The 26,026-nt window shown below is 45.2% G+C and overlaps 1 long non-coding RNA gene across 2 annotated transcripts in view; it reads right to left on the bottom strand.

Moving 5' to 3' along the window:
- Positions 1 to 4,961: 4,961 nt before the first annotated feature.
- LOC112580234 overlaps positions 4,962 to 26,026 on the bottom strand; it is a 45,320-nt gene continuing 24,255 nt past the window's right edge. The window contains exon 4 of one of the 2 annotated variants that reach the window (XR_006546241.2): positions 4,962 to 7,184. This is a non-coding gene — a long non-coding RNA (uncharacterized LOC112580234). Of the gene's footprint in view, positions 7,185 to 19,108; positions 22,144 to 26,026 lie in introns of those variants that run through there. The other variant, XR_006546243.2, reaches the window with a different exon arrangement.

Below are 26,026 nucleotides of genomic sequence, written 5' to 3'. Positions count from 1 at the left end.
CATCCACACGATGAGGCTCTTGCATGTTTCAGGCCATCCCCTCATCTTCATCAGATGCTGTGTGTATGACATAGAAATGAACCACAAGGCTAAAGAGAGCAGCTTTCAGAGCAAAAATGGGCTTGTCTTCTATTTTAATCATTCACCTTCATGGGCTGCAGCCCAAACACAGTGCCTGGGGTGGGGGCGGGGATGGGGTTATTGAAGGTTGTTTGTGCTGGGTCTTCGTTGCTGCGTGCGCTTTCTCTAGTTGCGGTGAGCAGGGGCAACACTCCAGTTGTAGTGCACGGGCTTCTCATCGTGGTGTCATCTCAGGCTCCAAGGGTGTGTAGGTTTCAGTTGCTGCATCATGTGGGCTCAGTAGTTGTAAGTCAGGAGCTCAGTTGCTCTGCAGCATGTGGAATCTTCCCAGACCAGGGATCAAACCTGTGTCTCTTGCATCCACTGAGCCACCTGGGAAGCCCAGGGAAGGTTGTTTGATGTCCAGAAATTGGCCTCACTGTGCAGCCCAGTGGGTTGGAAACTGACCCACTGGTGTGGATAGTGGTTTCTGAGATTAGGTGGAGGCTGGAAGAATCTGACCTTTGTCTCACTTCTGAACCAAGAAGGACTTAAGCTGGTGGAGAATAAAAAAACCCCTTCTCTGGGGGGCTTCTTAACTTGAAGCCCATGGAGCAGAAGCTGCCTGAAGGATTCCTGGGGGAGGATTCAGGGAGTCTGTGAACTTAGATGGGAAAATGTATATATCCATGCCCTCCTCCAGAGGATCTTCCCAACCTTCCCAACAGGTCTCCTGCATTGCAGGCAGATTCTTGACCATCTGAGCCACCAGAGAAGCCTGTATACACACACACACATATTAATTTTTTTCTAACTTCCAATTGAAAGTTAGCATTTCCTCCAATTCTGAATGTAGGTAACAAACCATGACTGTATTGGCACTGCATGTGGCTTTTGTCATCAACAGAAATCACAGATATTTAATATCATATTATAGTTGCTCCAGGATATCTTAAAATGGACTCATTACTATCTTGAAATTATAATAACTGTAAGATCCACTTCTCTATCTTGTTATTTAAAGGTTAATAGAAGCATATGAATTCTTATATCTTTAAACTTACTTGAATAGCTGTCCTTTAATATGATTTTTTCTTTGTAATCCTATTTTAAAATTTTATGCCTTTAAACACATTACTTGTAGGGAACCTTGAAGACTTCACGTTAAGTGAAATAAGCCAGTCACAAAAGGACAAATGCTGTATGATCCTACCTGTCTAAGATACCCAGAGGAGTTGACTTCATAGAGACAGAAAGTAGAATGCTGGTTGCCAGGTGCTGGCGGGAGGGGGAATGGAGCGTTAGTGTTTCATGGGGACAGAGTTTCAGTTTGGGCAGATGAAAAAAAGGTCTGGAGATGCTGGTGGAGATGGTAGCACAGTAGTGTGAATGTACTTAATGCAACTGAACTGCACACTTAACCCTGGATAGAGAGACTAACGCTGAAACATATATTAGCATATGTAAAACAGCCAGTCAGTGGGAATTTGTTGTGTGATGCAGGGAGCTCAAACCCCATGCTCTGTGACAACCTAGAGGGGTGAGATGGGGTGGGAAGTGGGAGGGAGGTACAGAAGGGAGGGCAGGAATGTATACCTATGGCTGATTCATATTGATGTATGGCGGAAACCAATACAATATTGTAAAGCAATTATCCTTCAATTAAAAACAAATTAATTAAAAAACTGGATAGAATGGTAAATTTTATGTGATGTAATTTATCACAATTTTTAAAAAGTCATGGAAACAATACAGATATTTTCAAATCACATACAAAAAAAGACACTGTTCTGTAAAAGTATGCATGCTACTCACTAGGCTAAGACACCCTGATTTGAGGGGAACTGCCCTTTCTCATACCTGTGTATCTTCCCCAGTCTGTTTTACTTGGAGGAAACTTCCTCCCTCTTTAGGGCTCAACTCAAAGGCCGCTGGCCTTGTGGCTGCTGTACTGTCCCCAGGGCTCACCTGGGGATAAATTCTTCCTGTCCCTCTAAACATCCTTCTAGCATCCCAGGTGGACCCTGCTGCCTACCAAGAGCCTGAGGCTTTGCTCTCTGCTTAAGTTAGGGTTTTTTGGCAAGTGTCAGAGAAGTGTTCAAGCCATCTTAGTACCAAACTGAGACTTCCTCCTTGGTGCAATGAGGAAACTTGCTTCTGTGTCAATATCACTTAATGCTTTGTCCACATACATCTTGAGGTAACTCCCCACATTTTGTGAGACATTTACATCATCTTAGTGAATCTACAGATCCTAAGAGGTTTGTATTATCAGGAATAGCATTTTACAGATGAGGAACCAAGATTCAGAAAGGTGAACTGGTTTAACCCCAGAGGGTTTTTTGTTTGTTTGCATTGATCATCTTTCTGTAGCGGTGTTCCCTAGGAGAAGCCCAGGGCTTCATTAGAGGAGGTTCACTTCTCATCAGAGAATCTGACTTTGAAACAGACAGAGAAAAATGATGGACGAAACAAGGAAGGCTTGCCAGATCCTCAGAGTGGGAAGGAGGACCTAGTTTGTCTTCCCTGTTTTAGATGAGGACACATGGGGCGGGCATGTGGAAGAGCTGAGCCCATGCTGCCTGAGCCCTAGAGCCCTGGCACCAGCTCAAGTGCTCGTCCAGCTTCCATCCTCACCCATGTTCTATGAACTATGGTTACTTCTTCAATCTGAGGCCCTGTGATGGAGGGAATGGGAGAGAGGATCTGGGTCTGACCATGTCCTGATTCTCAGAATCCATGTCACCTCTTGGATTGATGCCTAAATCGCAGTCACAATCACTGTGTGAACCCACTGATGTAGATTTTCTCAGTGATTCCAAACTTGCATCACTCGTGGCTCCCTTTATGCTGGTGGTGGTTTAACCATTAAGTCGTGTCTGACTCTTGTGACCCCATGGACTGCAGCCCGCCAGGCTCCTCTGTCCATGGGACTTTTCAGGCAAGCATACTGGAGTGAGTTGCCATTTCCTTCTCCAGGGGATCTTTCTAACCCACAGACAGAACCCATGTCTCATGAATTGCAGACTGTCTACTGCATTGCAGGTGGATTCTTTAGTGCTGAGCCTCTGGGGAAGCCTGGCTCCCTTTAAAACTTTGGCCATATTTGAATGTCATTGAATCTTATCTACCTAGTGCTTCTCCCCTCTCTTTAATGGACCTGTTTTTATTAAAACTTAAATCCATTTACTTACAAAGCGAAATTTATATCACCAGTGTAAATAGAAAACCAATAACCATATAAATTATTCTGATCAAAACAATTTCTTAAATTATACTCCAGTATTGCTGCCTAGAATAGACTCAGCACCTGAAGTCTTCCCTGTCTTTTTTAAGGCACAAATAAAACACATGTCAGGTGTTAAATGCACACTCACATCAAATGGAGACTTTCTTGATATTATTAGGAGGGTTGAAAGGGAGTTTATAAGAACATAATGTACTAATTGTGCAAATCAATGCTATTTACTGTCTTATCTGAGCATCACCTAAAATCATTTTGGGTATCATCTGTGGGCTCTGTACATCTCCAAACACTCAGTTCCTCCTCGAGGCAGCCCTAAGCTACTAGTTAGTACTAGCAGTAGTCAGCCAGTATGAGTTAGTACTACTAGTGGTTAACACTAGTATGAGTTAGTACTACTAGTACTTAGTACTAGAACTAGTTAGTACTACCCCATTTGATGGAGACTGGCAGATTGGTTAACCTGAGGTGGCACAACCAGCAGGGGCAACTTAGCTCTCTTTGATTCTTCAGTTGGGGCTCCTCTCCCCCCGGCTGCCTGACCACAGTGGTGTTTTGTTTCAAGGCTACAGCCCCCAAGGAAAGGAGCATTCTGCAGCGCCCTGTGGCTCCTCAGGAGCTGCTGAGGCCAGGTGTCCATCCAGGCGCAGCCTTCACTGGAAGGGGCCCCGTGGAGAGACGGAGTGCTGGCTGGCAGGCTGTTACTCAGGCCAGTGATGTGCATGGGCCTCCTTAGCGCATGAGGAGGACACTGATGCTGGAAAGCAGGAGAGGGCAGAGGGGAGGGAGATGAAGGCAAGGCACAGAGAGGAGAGAGGCGCTTCAGGGTCTTCACCTGAAGAATAGGGCTGAGAAAACCTGCTTCAGGTCTGCTCTCTATGGCTGTGAGTCTGTTTCGTAGGTAAGTTCTTTGCGTCATGTTTTAGATGCATGTATAAGTGATATCACATGGTGTGTGTCTTTCTCTGCCTGACTTACTTCACTTAGTATGATCATTTCTAGGTCCAGCCATGTTGCTACAAATGGCATTATTTCATTCTTTTTTAATGGCTGAGTAGTATTCCACTGTATATATATGTACCACATCTTCTTTATCTGTAATGGGAAAGAGTATGGAAAAGAATATATATGTATAACTGAATCACTTTGCAGTACAGCACAAATTATCACAGCATTGTAAATCAACTATACTTCAATAAAATAAATTAAAAAAACCCCTATTTCATAGGATGGGTGATTGTGGGGAGGATTTGAGCACATAGTAGGTGCTTAACTCTCCCTCTTCCCTCCTTCCCTCCCACTCCCCTCCTCTTCTCTCCTCTCTGCTCTCCTATCTCTCTCTCTCTCTCTCGTGTGTGTGTGTGTGTGTGTGTGTGTGTGTGTGTGTGTACTTAGTTGCTCAGTCACGTCCGACTCTTTGCAGCTCCATGGACTGCAGCCCGCCAGGCTCCTCTGTCCATGGAATTCTCCAGACAAGAATACTGGAGTGGGTTGCCATGCCCTCCTTCAGGGGATCTTCCCAACCCAGGGATCAAACCCAGGTCTCCCGCATTGCTGGCGGATTCTTTACTGTCTGAGCCACCAGGGAAAACCGAGAATACTGGAGTAGGTAGTCTACCTTTCTCCAGGGGAATTTTCCCAACCCAGGAATCAACCCGGGGCCTCCTGCATTGCAGGCGAATTTTTTACCAGCTGAGCTACCAGGGAAGCCCCCATCTCTCATGGGTACACACAAACACGCACAGATATTGTTTTAAGTGAAAATAATTTGGAGCCAAGGTCTGCACTGACAAGAATAAATGTGACATGTGGGACAAGAAAGACACTGGCAGAGCCCCTTGAGTTTCAGGACAGTCTTATCAGAAGGTGGAATAAGGGGTCCCAAAGAGGTACCCTCCAAAGTGGACCAAGAAGTCCCTCATGGCCAACAGCCTGTAATGTCACAATTGGAACCTCATGCTTTTGAGTTTGGCTCCAGCTTCTCTTCTGTGGGTTCCCTAGAGAAATGCAAGAGCTGACACATAAAGCAGAAATGGATATGTCAGATGTCTTCTTTCAAAAGAGACCCTGGGAAAGAGGGGGCTATTAATGGAAGGAACGGGCAAAGGACAGGATCCACCCCAAGGAGGTGTCTCTTCCTCACTGCACTGCAGGGTCCTGGGGCTTCTCCCAAGCCGAGGAGGGGTGGGTCTGTGGAAGCCCACGGATTGCAAGAGGGCAGAGGGAACCATTTTCAGGGTGCAGGGTGCGTGCTTGGCTGTCAGCTTCCTCCATTCCCATTTCTTATCTCCTGCGGGCGGAAAGGCGAGGCTGATGCGAAGGAGCAATTACACCCAGACCAGGCCTGCTTCTCATCGCTGGCAAACCACTTCCTCGAGCTCCCTTGAGCTCCGCACATCTGGCAGCTTGGTGGGCTTTTTCTCAGGACCGGGGAAAACACAAGCACAGCCATGCGGGTGTGCACGCTGTGTAAATACAGCCGAGGTGTGCCAAGAAGGGGTTGCGGGGGCGCCTGGGATCAGATGTTCTCAGTCGCTCTGTGCACTTTAGTAAGCCTGTCTCCTCCACCAAGGCCTCCGTTTCCTGAGCTGTGAGCTTGCAGAGGGGAGAGGAGGCGAGCCGACGTCTCAGAACTCTTCTTGTGCTTAAAATTAAAACAAAAAATGATATGGATGCTGCTCTCAAATAAAAATACAGATACACAGGAAGGCACAGAGAAATACCGATGACTTTTATCGCTGGTACTGTAACCCCATTGCTCTAGGGCCAAATACATACCTAGACAATAAGAAAAATCCAACTCCACCATAGCATCTCAATTATCAGCCAAAGAGAGGGAGCCATGCCGACTTAAGGGCCGTATTACCTATCTATCTATCTTCCTGACCCAGGGATTAAACCCTGGGTCTCCTGCCCTGCAGGCAGATTCTTCACCCTCTGAGCCACAAAGGAAGCCCCAATCTATCTATTATCTATTTATCTATTTATTTTGGCCTCATGGCATGTGAGGTCTTAGTTCCTGGACTAAGGATTCAACCTGCATTGCAAGCTCAGAGCCTTAACCCCAGACTGCCAGGGAAGTCCCAAGGGCTGTATTTCTTTCTTTCTTTCTTTTTTTGCTTAGAAATAATGAGCTTAACCTGAACCCAGACATCAGAGTTCAGGCACAGGAGGCCTTGTTTCTTTTGCACTATATCGTATTCTTAAAAAATGGAGCAAACATTTTAATAATAAGATTTCCCATGAAAATCCCAATAACTGACCTCTCTAGAAAAGTCAACGGATCTGGGACCATCAGCTGGAATTTGGCCTGGCTGTCAAGGCCATAGTCTGTTCATCTTGATCCCTGCTAAGTGATATTATTTTCTCTTGTCACCTGCCCGGCCACGATGTTGGAGTTAGTGTTTTTGTTTTCCACGTAGAGTGTCTGAATCCTCGAGGTAGGAAGGGAGACACTCCTGTTGGAAGTGTTATCTTCTTCCCTGGTGACTGAAAAGGGCACAGCCCAGAGTGTGCTCTGCTCTAACCTGTTGGGCTTTCCTGCCTCAGCCCAGAACAGGCCTAGTGCAGTCCCCTCCTCTTCGTTGGCTGTGAACAACGCCTGGGGACACACGGCTGTCTGAATCCTTAGGGAGCCTGATGGCCCCTCCCCACAGAAGCAAGTATTCGCCTGCCTGAGCAGGGCTGGGGTCCATGTGCATCCCAGAAACGTCCCAACCTCCCATTTGATCTGGGTTTCCTGCTCAACCTTGCAGCACCTACTGCCAACTTGTGGCTTTCATGTCTTCTGCCCCGGGCCTTTTTCCAACGTGTGAAATGCTTTCCCTTTTTTTCTGCGGGTGGGTCTTCATGCTTGCTGAAAGGTTTTGGAGAATTGAGGCTTTAGCAAAAAAAAAAAAAAAAGTGACTTTCTGGGTTGAGGGTTTTGCAAAAATGAATTTTCCCTCCTTGCTTTTTAAGATCCCTCCTGCCTTGCCTGTCTTAACTTCCTAGCTCTGTCCCCGGCTTGCCGTGCCCCAGTGGGGGCTGGAGGGGGATGGTGGGGGTTGATAGTCAGAGAAGGCGTCCAGAGGAGGGATTCCTTGGCCATGGCTGTGAGTCTACTGCTAAACACGGCAGGAGAGTCACTGAAGAGAAGAGCCTGCGTCGGACTTCCCAGGTAGGAAAGCACCAGGCACATTCTGTAGAATGTTTGGTGGGCAGGAACAGAAGGTACCTTGGGCATATGTTTTAGGGGATTTTTGACTGAGGGATGGTGAGAGAGGAGAAGAAGCAAGGCTCTGAGTGCCAAGGGCTGTGGTACCATGCTATACTTTATCCTGAGGCCACTGGAACTGATGAAGGTTTAAAGCCACAGAACGATGCAGTCAGATCTGAGTTTTGGAAATGTCAACGGACTGACTGGAAGAGAGACAAGAAAAGCAGAAAGAAAACAACAAGCGCCCACACAGGAGACAGTGGTTGAACTAGATGATGGTGGTGGCCTGATGGCGGGCGGTAGGTGAGGACATGCGCTTGACTGGAGGGACAGGTCTCTGGATCACGCATGGAGGAGAAGGAAGAGGGATGAAATGGAGGTGATCCCAGCATGCGTTACCTGATCCTGGACATCATGACTCCAGTAAGGGGAGCAGCTCAATGAAAAACCCAGTGAGTCTGGTTCGATGCTTAAATAAGTAATTTGTATATAAAACAAAAGATGCAGTTTTGGATTTTTGGTGCCAATCTGCACATTCTCCACATTATTTACGGGTGTGCATGTGTGATTTTTGAACTCATGAAACATTCATGCTGTGTTGGCATACACAGTACCTTGGTATCAAGGAAAAGTCCTTTCCTTTCTGCCCTTGCTGCCAGAAGCATCACTTTAGCCTTCCAAGCCTGGCTGAAATGTCATCTCTTCCAGGCAGAACTCCTCCCAGGTTCTGATTTCATAGCCGCCCTCATCCCGTGGCCCTAGGGTTCACTGTCCCTGTCTCTCTCTCAGTGATAAGCATATTGATTTAATCTTTAAATCTGCCATCTGGCACAGTGTTAAATATATGGAAATTGTCACTAAAAGTTGAAGAAGGAATCCGTGATATTTTTATATCCTTCTTACAGCTTTAGATTCAAGGCACAAAGAAATGCAGCCACTGGTCCCAGACCAGACAGAGCTCTTAGACCAGATCCCCAGGGACTTTCCTTCAGCTTTGACCTTTCCCTCCTGACTTCACATTCATGTCTTACACCCAAACACATATCTGCCCCATGCAGTGATTTAGAAGTTAGAGCCCATGTGGAAATCGGGAATTTTCACTCTCGGTTTGAATTTTCTGTTTCTTTGGATAAGTCAGAAGAGCTGGAGACATTGAACATGACCCTTTTCTGATTTCCCACACTCCCAACCATTCCCCGAGTTTCCCCGAACGCTAGGGAGGGAAGACAGTAGCTGTGTAGTATAGTGCGTGTATTGTTGTTTTCCTGCATAGGGGAACATTATTATACAGTCATGGCTTTAACAGATGTGGATGTAAAATGAAACTGGAGTGGGCCTTGTGTTTGGAGAGGATGATTGAGGACATATTTTTTTGGCAGAAGTAATGGCTCTTCCTATGTGCTATATTTAATATGCAAAGGATCCTGTTTCCCTCACTTTCACCATAAGTCCTATGCCCAAGGACCCAGGCATCAAGGTCCCTCGCACAGAGGCAGCTGGACACAGTGGTTAGGAGTATGGCTTTCTGGGTGACCTTGGGCAACTTCCTTAGAAATCTGCCTCTGTTTTCTCATCTGCAAAATGGGGTGATAATAATAAATCATACTTCCTGGAGGTGGTTGTGAGGATTGAATGAGGCAAAAAGTGTAAAGAGCTCAGAAGAGGGGACTTCCCTGGTGGCCCAGTGGTTGGGACTTTGCCTTCTAATGCAGGGGTTGCAGGTTTGATCCCTGCTTGGGGAGCTAAGATCCCACATGCTTCCCGACCAAAAAATAAAACAGAAGCAATATTGTATCAAATTCAATAAAGGCTTTTAAAAAAATTGTCCACATCAAAAAAATCTTTAAAAAAGCTCAGAAGAGCCCCTAATCCCTAGCAACTACACAGAGGAAAGAAAAGATTTTTGTGACTATGGTGCATGGCAGTATATTGGCATTCACTTACTAGTTCATGTATTTGGTAAACATCTGTTGATAGATGATCTTGAAAAATGCCGGACTATAAATTTTAAAGGTTTCTTGGTCTAGGTCTATAACACAGTGGTTCTCAATCATGATGTATATGGACTCATCTGGAGAATTCTGGAATAGTGCTGATTCTGGGGGTCCCCACCCAAGACTGAACAGCAGATGCCCCAGCAGAATCCATGACCCCCACAGTGATGAACCATGTCAAGTTGTGGTCTGGATGGGGCACTGTCCTCAAGTGCTTCCTTAAATTTTGAACCCTGGTGCCTCATTTGCTTCAACTGATCCCTGCCCTGGCTCAGACCTCTAAAACAGAAACTCCATGAGAGCAAAGTTTTTGTTTATTTTTTTGGTCTATTTTTTCCCCTTGTTCTAGCCCCAGGAACTGGAAAAGCAGTGAATACATAGTATGCCCTCAGTAAAAATTTATCAAAAGAAGAGATGAATGAATGATTCAGCAGCCTAAAGTGGAGGCTACGGCTGCCCCTTTGCTGGAGACAGCCGTGTTTGCTCTCTACAAGCCGGAGGGGTGCAGCTCAGATGGTCAGTGTTCTAGAGGGAACCTTGGAGGTCAGTTGAGACACCAAGTCAGAGGCATTTGGTTTCATCATCAAGGTGTTTGCCTTTCCTGCATCCCTCTTGAACTCATATTTCTTTACGTCAATTCATGTTTACACACCTATATTTTTCCGACAAAGAAACCTTAAAAAATTAGTTCTGTAAAGGAAAAATTACTTATACTTGCCATAAATAGGTAACTGTAAACATAATGAAAAAAGAAAGAAATGATGTTATTAATTTCAGCTGGAAACTATTGCCTGTGGAGGCATGGGAACCTGAGTCCTCTTCTTATTATGATAGCAGGAGATCTAAGAACGTAAGAGAGGTGTTAAAGACATACTAGTTTTGGACTGGAGACTTTCTATTGGAGGGAATCAGAAAGCTTGAAAGAAAGCTCAAAAGTGATATGTTTTCCCCTCTGTGCATCGGCGTGATTTAATGCCATATTTATATTTATCCCCTGATCCCATCCATATGGTACCCAAGCATCATTGTATCCATCCCACTGGGGAAATCCTCAGCTAGTCCAACCTTCTCATTTTACAAGACTTAAGCTCAAAGAGGAGAAGGGTTCACCCAATGTCTCATTCATTTTTTCATCCATGTGTCCATTTGACTTCTATCTGCGGATCACCTCTAATACACCTGGCACCATGACCCAGGCAGACCAAGTCTCAGTCACCATGGAGCTACCATCCCAGGGGGAGAGGAGACTGTATCCCAGGTCCCTGGTTCCTTGTCTGGTGCTCCTCTCCTGCTCCTTCCCATACACCTGAAGGTGTTTCATAATTTCCATCCATACCCTGCTTTCACAGATGACTTTCAAAGATGCCTTAAACATCTATTCATTTTACTAAAACAGCTAGGGCTTTCCTGGTGGCCCAGTGATTAAGAATTTGCCTTTCGAAGCAGAGGATACAAGTTCGATCCCTCATGTGGGAAGATCCTACATGACACAGAGCAACTAAGCCCATGTGGAACAACTACTGAGGCTGTGCTCTGGAGCCCAGGAGTCACAGCTACTGAAGCCTGCTCACCCTTGAGCCCGTGCTCCGCAACAAGAGAAGCCACGGCAATGAGAAGCCTGCACACTGCAACTAGGGAGTAACCCTCACTCACCGAGACTAGAGAAAACCTGTGTGCCGCAGTGAAGACCCAGCACAGCCAAGAAAATTAAAAAAAAAAAAGCAGATACATTTTCCCTCCATCTAAGTCTCTTCATCTCGGCAACACACACTTGGAGAACGCTGCTAATTTCGGCGTCTGGCTTCCAGACCCAGACGTCAAAACAACTACCTTTCATCTCAGGTTTGTAACACAGAAAACCTTCAATATTAGGAACAGATAGCCTCGAAGGTGGGTTCATATCTCTCAGCAAGATTGCTGTAACTTAACTCTCCCGCGCCCGATCAAGGCTTTCTCTCTGCCTCGTAGGTATTTTAATACAAATGTTCCTTTCATTTGACTGATTGAAGGTCTCCAACCTGCAATAAATGAAACATCTGATCCCCTTGAATCCAAATCACTTTTTCTTTGATTTTCTTTTACTTCTATTTCTTCGTCCTTTGTTCTACAGCTCGAGTCAAATTTCCCTTTAGAAATTGAAAGAATGTGTGTGGGGTTTTCCTGCCTTTAAAAAAAAAAACCCAGGCTCTAGTGAACCTGCTGGCTCGTGGACTAGAATATTGAGATTGAATTCAATGGCTGCCTGTCTCCAAAAATGTGAATTGCGGGTCATTATCCCCTCTACTCCCCCTTCCCGCCCCAGTATGGAGCAACAGTCATCTGCATTAACCTCTGTGTATAAGTCACCAAAGCTGACTTCCTGAGTAACCCCTAGGCTTGGGAGAAAATATGACTGAAGATTTTTTTGCTTGCTCAAAGAGCTTAGTTATCCATGCACAAAGGCTTCCGTATTGGCATTTGGCTATGGAGGTGAGCATGTAATTGCATTTATAGTGACTTTTCCCATCCATAGTAATGGGCTCCCAGTTTCAGGCAAAGCAGGCTCGTACTTAGGTATATTAGCAGCTGGAGATCTTCACCTTCCAACTTTGCTGGCAACATGGACAACACTGACAAGTACAAGTTCAGGCAGCTGCCGAATCCAGGTTACTCTGGTATCCTTTTCAAGGAACACTTAGGCTCAGTCTGACTCTGCTTTCACAAATGGCCCATGTGGCCATTTTAGGACAAATTTACGTGGGTATTATCTGAAAGGGTTCAGGCTTTAAAATCAGACAGCCCTAGGCTGGACGTCTGGCTACATTACAATGTAATATGTGGTCCTCAGACAAGTCAACTAACTTCTCTGAGCCTTTAGTTCCACCATCTATAAAATAATGACAGTAGCTATTACGATTGAGATATTACAATTAAAAAAAAAGTTGTGTCATAAGGATGCAACTAAGAAAAGAGATCTTACTTCATTCTCCTCTCTCTGGAAGGAAAAGGCCACTGCAATTTCTTGTTTGGATGTATTTTTTCCATGTTTCCTAAATAATTTTGGTGGCCAATGTGGTGAATTAAGGCAGGAAGTTGTTTCAATGAGACAAGACCTTTGATCTTCAGTTGGTACCTTGGAATGGCCCAGAGTTACTAGTGTTACAGAATAACCCCAGGGTGATTTAGATTGAAGTTAGCTACCCATCTCATTGTAATAAAAAGTTTGAGAGAATGAGAAAGAGAGAGAAAGAGAGGTTGACTGGTGCTTTCCTAAATGCCAACATGACTGGCACATGTTCCAAGTTGACCACAGATAACCTGAGTTGGAGATGTGAATCTGAAGGGGTATTTATAGACCTGGTGTCCTGGCTGGTGCAATTGACTATGCAAGCTATGGCAGCATCCTGGCCCCAGGCTTTCAGTAACCCCAGCTCAGGTGAATGGAGGAGGATTTGGTGTCCCCATCAGGAAGGCTCTAGGTCAGGCTGATTCCCCTGTTGATACATTTCCAGGAGCTCAGCCCAGGGCTGTGTTGGGAGAGTGTGTGTAAGCTCTTTCATGCATCCTGTTGCTAGTTTTAAAGGGTCTCGTCATCCTTAACGCTCTCTCAGCCACCCTCATCTCTCTCTTCCTTCTTCGCCTCCTTTCTTTGTTTTTCATCTCTGGCTATGTTTCAAGCACGATTGGAAGCCTGCTGGTGCGAGTTTGCGTGGAGGAGGTGAAGACGCCTCCTATCCTGCTTGGCGCAGGAAGGCAAACATCAAAAGGCCCTACGCCTGTTCCCCACGTGGCCCGGATCTTCCTGTATAATGTGGAGAGGAAATCGGGGCCTTCGTGCTTCCGTTGCTCAGATCGTATCGATTCAGTTTTCCCCTTCACTTCATTTGTAGTTGGAATGGTCCTTACAAGCAGGGCTGCTGCGGGTGAGGTGGAAGGTCAGGATGGGGAGAGGAAATGGGCTGAATGCCGGGGCTGGTAAAGACTGCTGGAGGTTTTGGAAATAAGGGTGGAGTGGAGGGAAAGTTGAGGGTAAACCTCTGGCCCGGGGATGGAGAGGGGCTGTGGTGTTAATCCCAAATGTCCCCAGTCTCCCCATAACTCAGATACTTTGTGTTCTGAATCCATAAAAGAAAGAGCTGGGACCAGATGAGTACTAACCACGACTCTTCAGCCACGACTTTGTAATTCTGCACCTGGTGCCATCTCTTAGAATGTGGCCTTGGCCACCTCACTTTATCTCCAGGCCTCTCTCTCTCTCTTTTTTTTTCACTTGTAATTTTTTAAAATTTATTTTTAATTGGAGGATAATTGCTTTACAATGTTGTATTGGTTTCTGCCATACTACAGTGTGAATCAGCTATAAGTATACATATGTCCTTGGAAGAAAAGCTCTGACCAACCTAGACAGCATATTAAAAAGCAGAGACATTACTTTTCCAATAAAAGTATGTCTAGTCAAAGCTACGGTTTTCCCAGTAGTTACGTGTGGATGTGAGAGTTGGACGATAAAGAAAGCTGAGCACTGAAGAATTGATGCTTCTGAACTGTGGTGTTGGAGAAGACTCTTGAGAGTCCCTTGGACTGCAAGGAGATCAAACCAGTCACTCCTAAAGGAAATCAGTCCTGGGTGTTCATTGGAAGGCCTGATGCTGAAGCTGGAACTTTGGCCACCTGATGTGAAGAACTGATTCATCGGAGAAGACCCTGATGCTGGGAAAGATTGAAGGCAGGAGGAGAAGGGGAGGACAGAGGATGAGATGGTTAGATGGCATCACTGACCTGATGGACATGAATTTGAGCAAGCTCTGGGAGTTGGTGATAGGGAAGCCTGATGTGCTGCAGTCCATGGGGTCACAAAGAGTCAGACACGGCTAAACGACTGAACTGAACTGTCCCCTCTCTCTTGAACCTCCCTTGCATCTCCCATCCCAGCCCCTCTAGGTTGTCACAGAGCACCAGGTTGAGCTCCCTGTGCTATACAGCATCTTCCCACTAGCTACCTATTTTACATACGGTAATGTATATGTTTCAATGCTATTCCCTCATTTCATCCCACCTTTTAAAAAAAATATTTATTTGGCCAGGTCTGATCTTAGTTTCCTTGCAGTGTGTGAACTCTCTAGTTGTGACATGTAGGCTTAGTTGCTCCCCGGCATGTGGGATCTTAGTTCCCCAACCAGGGATCAAATCTGAGTCCTCTGCATTGCAAGGCAGATTCTTAACCGCTGGACCACCAGGGAAGGCCCTCTAGGCACCCTTTAAATCATCTCCATGCTGGAGGTTGTGAGGTGACTCAACAAGACAATATCCATGCCTGTGCTTAGCTGGTGCTTGGAGTAAAAGGGGAGCCCAATGCATTAAATATGCATCTCTTCTCTGTGACCCCTGTGTCCACATGGGGAGTGCCCAGGGAATTCTTAGTTTGGTATATTCGTTCTCTTATCATTTTAAGCTTTGTGGGCCATGTATGGTTTCTGTTGCACATTTTCCCTCTTCCCGCCCCCGCCCCCCCCCCCCCCAACTCTTTTAAAATGTGAAAACCTGTCCTAGCTCACAGGCTGTATAAAAACATGCAGTGAACTGGAGCTGGCCTGTGAGCCGTACTTTGCCAACCTTTGCCCCAGAGATTGATGAGTCTCAAATGCCAGCTTAGTCACTTACTAGCTGCGTGACACTGGACAAGTGATCTAGCCTCTCTGATCATCATTTTCTCCATCTATCAAAAAGGGCTTGTAACTACTCTTCTCACAATAGTACTGTGAGAAAGATGTAAACAGATGACAACATTTAGCAGAATATCTGGCATACAGTTAGCACTTAATAGTGGTTTATTATTACTATTAATTTGCAGCTGGGAATTTAGAGCCTGCTTGGATTAGAGCTTGGTTGAGCATAGTTCTTTTTTTTTTTTTTTTTTTTTTTGCCACAGGGTCAAAGGAGAAAGGTTCTCTGAGGACAAAGCCCAGGGCCTCTCTGGGCCAAAGATGCATGAATGAATTTATTCCTTCCTTCACTCACTCACCCACAAACCTTTATTGAGGGTCTACAACATCCCAGAACTGGGGACATGGCAGAGTACAAAAGAGACCACATTACTACCCACAAGAAGTTCATATTCTAGTGGAGGGAGAGAGATGATACACGTGCAATGAGAAAGGCCTCAAGGGGAAGGTATTCTATGAACAGACACCTGAATGAAAGGATGGAAGGAGTCAGTCACATGAATGTTGGGAGAAAGAGAATTCCAGTCACAATAAGCAGGGTGTGCAAAGGCCCTGAGGCTGGAATATAGTTTTCCTGTAACAGAAACACATGGGAGCCAGAACACCAGGAACAGGTGATGAGGCCAGAGTTAAGTGTCCTAAAGGGAGATGGTGGATCAGATATCTGAGGAGGAGGCTGGGGAAGGGTTGCAGACCATGTAGGCCTTGTAGTCTTCATGTCCAAGGATGCTGGGGGAGGAAGCCAGAATAATCTTTGCTCACTCCCTCTGCGGTTACTTCTTTCATCCAATCCATATCCACGCAGCTCCCACTCTGTGCCAGTTATTCTCCCCACTGTGTTATCACACACCGCCCTCTGTGCTCTCAAGGAACTCAGAGCCAAATGGGGAGCCATTCATTCAGTAAATACCCCACTATAAGACCACTGCCCTGAAGAATGATGGCAGTAAGAGGCTCTAGGGGAGACTGAGCTAGCCTGGCAATCAGGGAAGGCTGCCTGAGAAAGGAAGAGTGGAGAGGAGAGCAGGGCATTTGGCAGGTGGCAGCGTGGTTCCTTCTAGGAGCTCAGAGAGGCCAATGAGGCTGGAGGTTGGAGAGTGAGGGGCAGTATGGCAGGCGTGTGCACAAATCCATCAGATTTGGGATTTGTGCCCCCACATGAAGTGTAACCAGGGTGCTGTCAGAAGGGCGAAAGCCTTGGCAGTTCCCACTGCTGGGATCTGCCAGAACAGGCGCCCTGAAGGTAAGGACCATCGCTTAGTTCCCCTCCCGGCACTTGGTACCTGACCTGGTCGACAGCAGGTGCAGGGTTAGTGTGATGTTGAGGGTCCCTCCCAACCAGTCTTCCCCCAGAGGGTCAGGATGAAACCCAACAATATAGAGACTTGGCCAAAGTGGAGGGCCATCCAAGTTCAGTTTGGAAGTGATGAGAATAAGGCTTAAAGCATCTGGCGGGTGGTGGTGGTTCTTTAATGAGCAATGAAAACGTGGCCATGACTTTACCCATCAAGTTTTCAAGATGACTTTTTTGTGGGGGTGGGAATTATACCACACAGCATGTGGGATCTTAGTTCCCTGACCTGGTATTGAACTCCTGCCCCCTGCTTAATGGCTGGACCACCAGGGAATTCCTTCTCAATGTGAGTTTTGACTGCCTTAGCTCCCTGCCTCCTTCCACACCTTGCCTCCAGCCTGTCACCCTAATGATCCATCCATCCCCTCGAAGAGCCTATTTCCACAGTTCACTTGGGAAGGGACCCTCCAAGCTCTTTCCCACCTGAAGCCTCTGCATGTCCTGTTGCTTGTGTTGTGGGCGCCTGTCCCCTCCACCCCGCTCCACCTCGATAATTCCCTCTTGTCCTTCTGCACCACTCGTCTCCTGCTCGGATAACCTTCCCAGAGCCCCCGGCCTGCACTATTCATCCCACAGCATCCTGTGCTTGTCCTGGGTGTCAGGTCATGAATTCCTTATTCTTGTCCTTTTCCTATTCCTCTCTGTAGTTTGTGGTCCCCTTTTCCTGGAACTGGGCCAGCACAAAGATGTGTTCAGTGACCAGCTACTGAATGAATGGATGGATGGATGGGTTTATGCGGTTTTAGGGCTGGATGAGCCCCCAACAACCTCATTCTTCCAAGAGTGCTTCAGAAAGAAGAGATTTTGCTTAACACTCCCTAGGCATATCTGCATTTTATGAGATGAAATAAAGCTTAGGCTAAAGGAATGCACCTCTTGTAATGGAGAAAATATTTTAAAAATATTAAATGCCTGTGGTTCTCATCCAACTCCTCTATAAATAATGTTGTCCACAGCCATTCCCCCGTGGCTGCTCCAATGAAGGGTGAATGTCACCTTGGGAATGACTATGATATGAGGGAGGAAATGCCCAGGCTCAACAGGAAAAGGAAGTAGAAAGACCCTTCTTGACAGGTGAGAGGTGAGAGGAAAATGAAGAGCAGGGTTGTGTAGGGGATGTGAGCATTGGGCCACCAGGGTTCTGACCGCCCTTCTTAGGGAGGAAATGCTGGGACCACAGCCTTTGCATACACAACAGCTTGAATGTCCGTCCAAGTGGGACAGATCACTGGGAGGCTTTGGTTCTGGGAGCATCAGCTGCCCTGCAGAGGGCGCCAGTGAGTATTCAGAAGACACTGAGTAAGTCTTTCCAAAGTCACAAACTCAGAGACTAGACAGGACTATTTTAACTCAGTGGAGATGCTTCAAACTGAAGAAGTGAAGTGGTCTTTAAGTAGCAAGTTTATCCATTCCTGAACCCTCCACCTATATCCCTGGTGGCAAGAGGCTCAGGGAAATGAGAAGATCAATTATACAAAATAAAGCTGCTACATTTTCTGTATACACTTAGTAGTAGTATGACTGGAATTGCGACCCCCTGCCTCCCCACCTTGTAATGGTAGTACCTTGCTGTTGTGTAGTCGCTAAGTCCTGTTTGCCTGTTTTGTGACCCCATGGACTACAGCCCACCAGGCTCCTCTGTCTAAGGAATTTTCCAGGCAAGAATACTGGAGTGGGTTGCTATTTCCTCCTCCAGGGCATCTTCCCAACCTAGGGATTGAACCTGGATGTCCTGCATTGTAGGCAGATTCTTTACCCATGAACCCATGGGAAGAGCCAATCTACCCGTGGGAAGATTGGTGGGCCTTAATATTACACCAAAATATGTTTGCCTGTTGGCACCATCCCAGCCACCCAACAATTCTAAGCCTGGTTTCTTCTGATTTTCCATGATGTGCTTTGCCTCTTCATCTTCCTCAGTCTCTTTTGCAGTGAAGATGCAGCACAGATTCTAACAGCAAATATGAAGTGGGAATCATGGAGCTGAGCTGGACAGTTTCTTAGTCTTCCAGCTCAGCTTCTCAAGACCCATACATTTATCTGAGACCCTGATGTACAGGAGACACCAATCACCATGGGGGTGTATGTCTTCATCCATCCACCCTTCCTTATGTCCTTCCTTATGTCCAGGATGGGCTGTCTCAGCCTCACCTGTCCATGTACAGATGCTGGGGCCTTGGCTCTATTCAACCAGTTCCCTCTTGGGTTCTATACACCTAGGCTCTCTAAATGAGTACACTGACTCCATCATTCTCTTACATTCTCTTGCCCACAGATCCCACTGCTGAATTAATACCTGGTCTTTCAGTTCCTGGCTCATCCTCTTAGTTCAGTTCAGTTCAGTTGCTCCGTCGTGTCTGACTCTTTGCAACCCCATGAACCGCAGCACGCCAGCCCTCCTTGTCCACCACCAACTCCTGGAGTCCACCCAAACCCATGTCCATTGAGTCGTTGATGCCATCCAACCATCTTATCCTCTGTCGCCCCCTTCTCCTCCTGCCCTCAATCTTTCCCAGCATCAGGGTCTTTTCAAATGAGTCAGCTCTTCGCATCAGGTGGCCAAAGTATTGGAGTTTCAGCTTCAACATCAGCTGTTCCAGTGAACACTCAGGACTGATTTCCTTTAGGATGGACTGGTTGGATCTCCTTGCAGTCCAAGGGACTCTCAAGAGTCACATCCTCTGGATCAATTACTCTCTGCTCTTATTAGAAGTTAAATATTCTTGTCATAACTTGACCCCTTTGAAAATGCCTGATGGTCGTGTCATAAAACAATGGCAAGGCAGTTAAATTGAATCCTTTTTTAAAAAGTGCATCCTCACATCTGATGAAGAACAATAATGCTTCACACTCACAAGGGAACGTCTCATCTTCAAAGCACTCTGCTACCATTAAAGGCCACATTTGCTGAAGACAGACTCCCTTTCTTTTGTGTCATACTGAATCATCTCAGATTTAATTTAGAAAGGACAAGGAGTAGGGGACCCCCTTATAGTGCAGCATTGTGCTTGAAAACAGGCTGAAAAATAAGCCCTGAGAGACCTCAAGATAATTGTCCTTTCCATCCCAAATCCTCCCAAATGTGTCCCAGTCATGCTTTCTTCTTATATCCTTTTTTTGAGGGGGGCAAGATGGGTCATGTTATGCTGCAGTAACAAACAATCCCGTGATTGCAAAGGCTTGAGATGCTGGAGACTTCTTTGGCAGTCCAGTGGTTAGGTCTCTGTGCTTGCACTGAAGCTGGTGAGATTCCTGGCCGGGGGAATAACATCTTGCATGCCCCGTGGCATGGTCAAAAAGAAAAAAAAAACTATCAGAAGTTGATTTTCGACTCATGTTACACATCCAGTGGATCACCTGGTGTTTGCTCCATTTCTCCACTGCACAAGCGACCCGAGATGTATGTGTGGCCAGCATTTGACATGATGACAAATGCCATTCAAAGGGAAAGAGCAAGTGTGGTCAATCACACATTAACTGGCTCTTTAAAGCTTCCACCTGGAATTGGCACATGTCACCTCTGATCACAGTCCATTGTCAAGCAAGTCATACAGCCACGTTGGTCATAAGCCAGAGTCCTATCACAGCCTCCTAAATCTTTTCTTGAACCAAATCACTCACCTTCTCCTCCATTTCTTCCATCACCACCAGACTTCCCTTGCCTAGACGTCTGCTGAAGCCCTGATCTGATTTCCCTGAATTTACTCTTGTATCTTTCTCCCCGATCTACTGTCCGTACTCCGTACTCTGATCTGAGTGAATTCGTCTGTAGGCAAATTTTATTTCATTGCCCTTACCTCAAGTTAAACCCTTTCATTGGCTTTCCATGGCTCTTAAAACACAACCCCTCTCCTCTCAGGGACTTCCCTGGTGGTCCAGTGGTTAAGACTCCCCACTTCCTCTGCAGGGGCCACGGATTTGATCCCTGGTCAAGGAACTAAGATCCCACAGGCCACACAAAATGGCCAAAAAAAGGACACCTACATTAAAAAAAAAACAACAACAAACCAAAACACAGAGCCCCCTCTCAGTCCCCACCAACCTCATCTCAAGTGACGCTTCCTGTTTACTCTCTTCTAAGGCCTTGGATCACAGGATCTTTGCCTTTGCCATTCTCTCCATTAGGAGAGATCCATCCCCCCTCCTCCAGGTAATACCTCATCATCCTTCATCTCCTAGTCAGCCATGCCTTCTCCAGAAGTCTCTCTGTTGACCCTTGGTGAGTCTGCTATGAGTCTCTCTTATATAACACTCCCTGCAGTCAGAACTGTATTTGTATGTACGACTGAACTCTAAGATCCTTGAGGGCTTGGGCCTTGTATTTTTATTTTTTTATTTTTTAAATATTTATTTATTTAGCTTATTTGGCTGTGCCAGGTCTTATTGCAGTAGGTGGGATCTTTAATTGCAGCATTTGAACTCTTAGTTCAGGCACGTGGGATCTAGTTCCCTGACCAGGGACAGAACCCAAACCCCCTGCATTGGGTGCATGGAGTCTTAGCCACTGGACCACCGGGGAAGTCCTCTTGTTTTATTTGAGTTCAGCTATGTATTCCCACAGCCTAATAGCACAGTGCTTTGTACCCCAGTAATACTGATTGATTGAGTGCATGAATTTTTCTCCATTTGTTCTCTCATTTCTGTTTGCCCAAATATCCAGTTCAGGTCAAAGACAAATTCCTTTGTGTACTTTTCTTATGATGTTTATCTAATGCTTATTATAATCATTATTATTATCTACAATAATTGTGAATTTGTCTTTCCTTCTCCCATGGGGCCTAGGGCCTTCAGAGCCTTGACCGTCATAGACACTTAGCATATGGTTGTTAAATTGACCTGAAGTGGCTAAAGTCACCCTTTCTGGTTTTGATGCAGAAGGAAGTCTGCATGGCATCCCTGTCATACCTCGTGGGGTCTGGCTCTGCCCATCTCTGACGTCATCCTCACCACCTCTTCTTCACTCCACTCATCCCTCTCTAAAGGGTGCTTGAGCTCCAGGTCTTTGCACAATTGTCTCCCTCAGTTAACTCAGGTAATGACTCAAATCTCTCCAAAAAAGCCTTCCCAATCAAAAATGGCATACCCTTTTCCTATTTTTAAATCATTCTCTGCTTTCTTCTTCTTCTTTTTAAAATTATTTATTTTTGACTGTGCTGGGCTTTTTTCTAGTTGCAGACAGCAGCGCTGCTCTTCATTGTGGTGTTCGGGCTTCTCATTGCGGTGCCTTCTCTTGTTGTGGAGCATGGGCTGCAGGGTCCGCAGGCTGCGGGGGCTGCAGGGTCCGCAGGCTGCGGTAGCTGCGGCTCCTGGGCTCTAGACCGCAGGCGCCATAGTTGTGGCGCATGCGCTTAGTTGCTCCTAGGCCTGTAGGATCTTCCTGGATCAGGGATCGAACCGTGTCTTCTGTATCAGCAGGCGGATTCTTTACCACTGAGCCACCAGGGAAGCCTCCATTTTCTTTTTTCTAAATTGTTCATTATAGATTTTATAAGGGCATGTTATATATTTATTTTCTGACCCTTTATTGGGATGTATAGTCCATGAGGATAGGAATCACTGCTTATTACAGCATCTTGGGGCTCGATGAACTCCTGCGAATGAATGAATGGTTAGTAATTATATCAATTAACTGCCTAGTTTGGCCTTTGGGAGAATTAACTTGATTGTTTGATTATTTCGGTTGTAACATAACAGGATATTTTTCCAGTTGTTCCAGTAGGAATAGTTAGGATTGTTTTCCAAATTTCAACCTATTTCTCTTTTCACTTTTGTCTTTCTTTCTGACTCTGACTTTCATTTTCTCAACCAGTATAAGTCATATACATACAGACACATACCTCTCCTCAGAACAACTTTATTAGATCATTAGTTGAGGTGACGGAACGTTGACTCTCTTTAATTTTGTTCCTCATGTGTTGTAGATTTCCAAGCAATTAAGTTCATCGCAGAAAAACAAAGTATGAATTTTGCAGTTTTCTGAGAATTATTGGAACCAGGTCTTCAACACAAGATATGAGTCTATAAATATTTTCAATCTTTTAAGCAGTAATTACATTTTGGTGCTGATTCACACGTAACTGTTTTCATATTTCCACCACATGCATGCTGGAGTGTACATATTTTTCCTTTTTTTTTTTTTTTTTTCAGAAAAGCATATAAAATACAAATCTTTCTACTTCAAAGTGGCAGCAGAGGAGTTAGAGTTCTAAATATTCTCTGATTTGGAATGGTGTTCCACTAGCATGAAACCAACATTTCATCAAAGTGGTTTGCTTCAGTCAGGGTTGTACTGGTGAGATATGAATTATAAATCATATCTTCTGTTTTACATGGGAAACGGGAGCTCTGAGGTGGATCGTGCTTGAACAGATGGACTCGAGGTGGTTTCATGTCTTCTGCTTATGCTTTACTTCTAATGTCATTTTCAAAGATTCCATCATTAACTTCAGAGGCACCGAGGCAAGGAACTTTCAACAACTAAATATGGGTTTTGGCAAAGGTTCCAGCTGCCAAACAAGGCAGGGTGGCCTGGCGTGCCTGGGCAACACAGAACAGAGGGATGGGTACAGGGAAGCGGGGACAGAAGGGGACAGAGAAGGGCCATCCCCCCCACTGGGTTCTCAGTTCCCCGCAGACAGGGAGCATCAGGGAAGGACCGTAGAACTGGCTTTGAGGTCCAAGTTTACCTGTATCCTGTTGATTACACTGGGTTCTTGTTTTCTAGCTATTCAGCATTCAGAATTAGGAATAGGGAGAGTTTGGACTGGATTGGGGCCAATATGCTGTGATTCTGCTGTCTAAAGTGTTAAATGTTGAAATACTATTTGGTAAAAAGCCCCCTCTTGACTTCCTTGGTAGTCCAGTGGTAAAGAATTCGCCTGCCAATGCAGAGTTCAGTCCCCGGTCTGGGAAGATCCCTCATACCATGGGGAAACTAAGCTCGTGTGCCACAACCACTGAAGCCTGTGCTCCTTGAGCCCGTGCTCCAAAACAAGAAAAGCCACTCGGTGTCCACTGAGTCGGTGGTGCCATCCAACTATCTCATTGTCTGTTGCCCCCTTCTCCTTCTGCCTTCAATCTTTCCCAGCAGCAGGGGCTTTTCCAGTGAGTCAGCTCTTCACATCAGGTGGCCAAAGTACTGGAGATTCAGCTTAAGCATCAATCCTTCCAGTGAATATTCAGGGTTGATTTCCTATAGGATCAACTGGTTTGATCTCCTTGCTGTTCACGGGACTCTCTAGAGTCTTCTCCAGTACCACATTTTGAAAGCATCAATTCTTCAGCATTCAGTCTTCTTTATGGTCCAGCTGTCACATGTGCTAAGTCACATCAGTCGTGTCTGACTCTTTGTGACCCCATGGACTGTAGCCCAGCAGGGTCCTCTGTACATGGGATTCTTCAGGCAAGAATATTGGAATGGGTTGTTACTACCTTCTCTAGGGGATCTTCCTGACCTAGAGATCTAACTGGCATCTCTTATATCTCCTGCATGGGCAGGTGGGTTCTTTACCACTATCACCACCTGGGAAGCCCACATCCTTGCATGACTATAAGAAAAACTTTGACTATATGGACCTTTGCTGGCAAAGTGATGTCTCTGCTTTTAAATATGCTGTCTAGGTTTGTCATAGCTTTCCTTCCAAGGAGCAGGTGTTTTTTAATTTCATAGCTACAGTGTACCATCACAGTGATTTTGGAGCCCAAAAAGATAAAATCTGTCACTGCTTCTACTTTTTCTCCTTTTATTTGCCATGAAGTGATAGGATCGGATGCCATGATCTTAGTTTTGAATATTGAATTTTAAGCCAGCCTTTTCACTATATTAACACTTATACGTGGAATCTGAAAAACTTGGTATAGATGATCTTATTTACAAAGCAGAAATAGAGACACAGGTGTAGAGAACAAATATCAGGGGGGAAGGGGAGAAGGGATGAATTGGGAGGTTGGGATTAACATATATACACTATTGACACTATGTATAAAATAGATAACTAATGAGAACCTACTGTATAGCAACAGGGAACTTGGTGCTCTGTGGTGACCTAATTGGGAAGGAAATCCAAAAGAGAAGGTATATATATATATATAATTATTAATTAATTATCATTAATATAAATATAGTTGTGTTAATTATCTATTAATACATATATAATTATACATATTAATATATGTCCACTGATATATATATGTAGCTGGTTCACTTTGCTGTACAGTAGAAACTAACACAACATTGTAAAGCAATTATACTCCAATAAAAATGATAAAAAAAGACTGGGTACTTGATTTACTACATTCCTTTCCCACTCCTGCAGAAATGCAGAAGCTTCTGTCCAGCCTCGGTATCTGTGAAATTAGGAGGAGCAGAGCCCCCTGCTGACCAGTGAAGTCAACTCCCTATTTTAACCATTCTGAGATGCTTGTTTTTGCAGCATTGATCCAACCCTCCTGACTGATATTCATACTTTTTTCACTTTTCTAGCTCCTGGACCCAGGATAATACCTGACATATTATGGGCCCTCAATAATTATTTGCCAGATTAATAAATGAATGAAGACAGAGTCCTGACCTTCCAAAGGGAGCAGCTGTCATGTAGATCGACTAAGTAGGAAGGAGGTGAGAGTGGGAATAGAGATAATGCTAAGGATGAGTTGGCTGTAGAAGTAGATGATCTCATTCCCGAACTGGAATGCTGGTACCTGTCCAATCCTGTCTCTTTGACAGGTTTAAAGTTTAAAATATAAGTCTTCAGATGCTGACTTTAGCAGTGCCTTGGTAGTTAAAATTTAAAAAGGCAGAAAAAAGAATTAATGATTATCTGCTGAGATAAAAATAAGACAGAGGAATCAGCAGGTGGTGAGTAATCCACTCGCCTCCCCTGTTTCTTCTTTCTCATGGCTTAATTGATTATTTTAAAAATTGAGTCTGTTTACAAAATTGTATTAGTTTCAGGTGTACAGCTTAGTGATTCAGTGTTTTTACAGATTCTACTCCATTAAAATGTATTGCACGACAATGGCCATGATTCCCAGTGCTGTACAGTATAGCCTTGTAATTTATCTATTTTATACATAGTAGTTTGCATTTTTTAATCCCATACTCTTACCTTGCTCCTCCCCCTTCCCTCTTTCCACCGGTAACCACTAGTTTGTTTTCTTTATCTGCGAGTCTCTTTCTGTTTTGCATATATATATGTTTGTTTTATTTGTTAGATTCCACATGTAAGTGGTATAATACTGTATTTGTCTCTTTCTGCCTTATTTCACTAAGCATGATATTCTCTAGATTTATCCATCTTAGGGCTTCATTGATTTATTTTTGTAGTTTTTATTTAGTTATTTTTGGCTGCCTTGGGGCTCTGTCACTGTGTGCGGGCCTCCTCTAGTTGTGGTGTGTGGGGGACACTCTCTAGCCGTGGTGCTCAGGCTTCTCATTGCGGTGGCTTCTCTTGTTGCGAGCAGGGGCTCTAGGCA

This window comes from Bubalus bubalis, chromosome 18 (assembly GCF_019923935.1).
Source record: "Bubalus bubalis isolate 160015118507 breed Murrah chromosome 18, NDDB_SH_1, whole genome shotgun sequence".
Taxonomy (NCBI): domain Eukaryota; kingdom Metazoa; phylum Chordata; class Mammalia; order Artiodactyla; family Bovidae; genus Bubalus; species Bubalus bubalis.
Note: the sequence above shows the minus strand (reverse complement) of the source record. Positions and strands in the feature narration are given on the sequence as shown.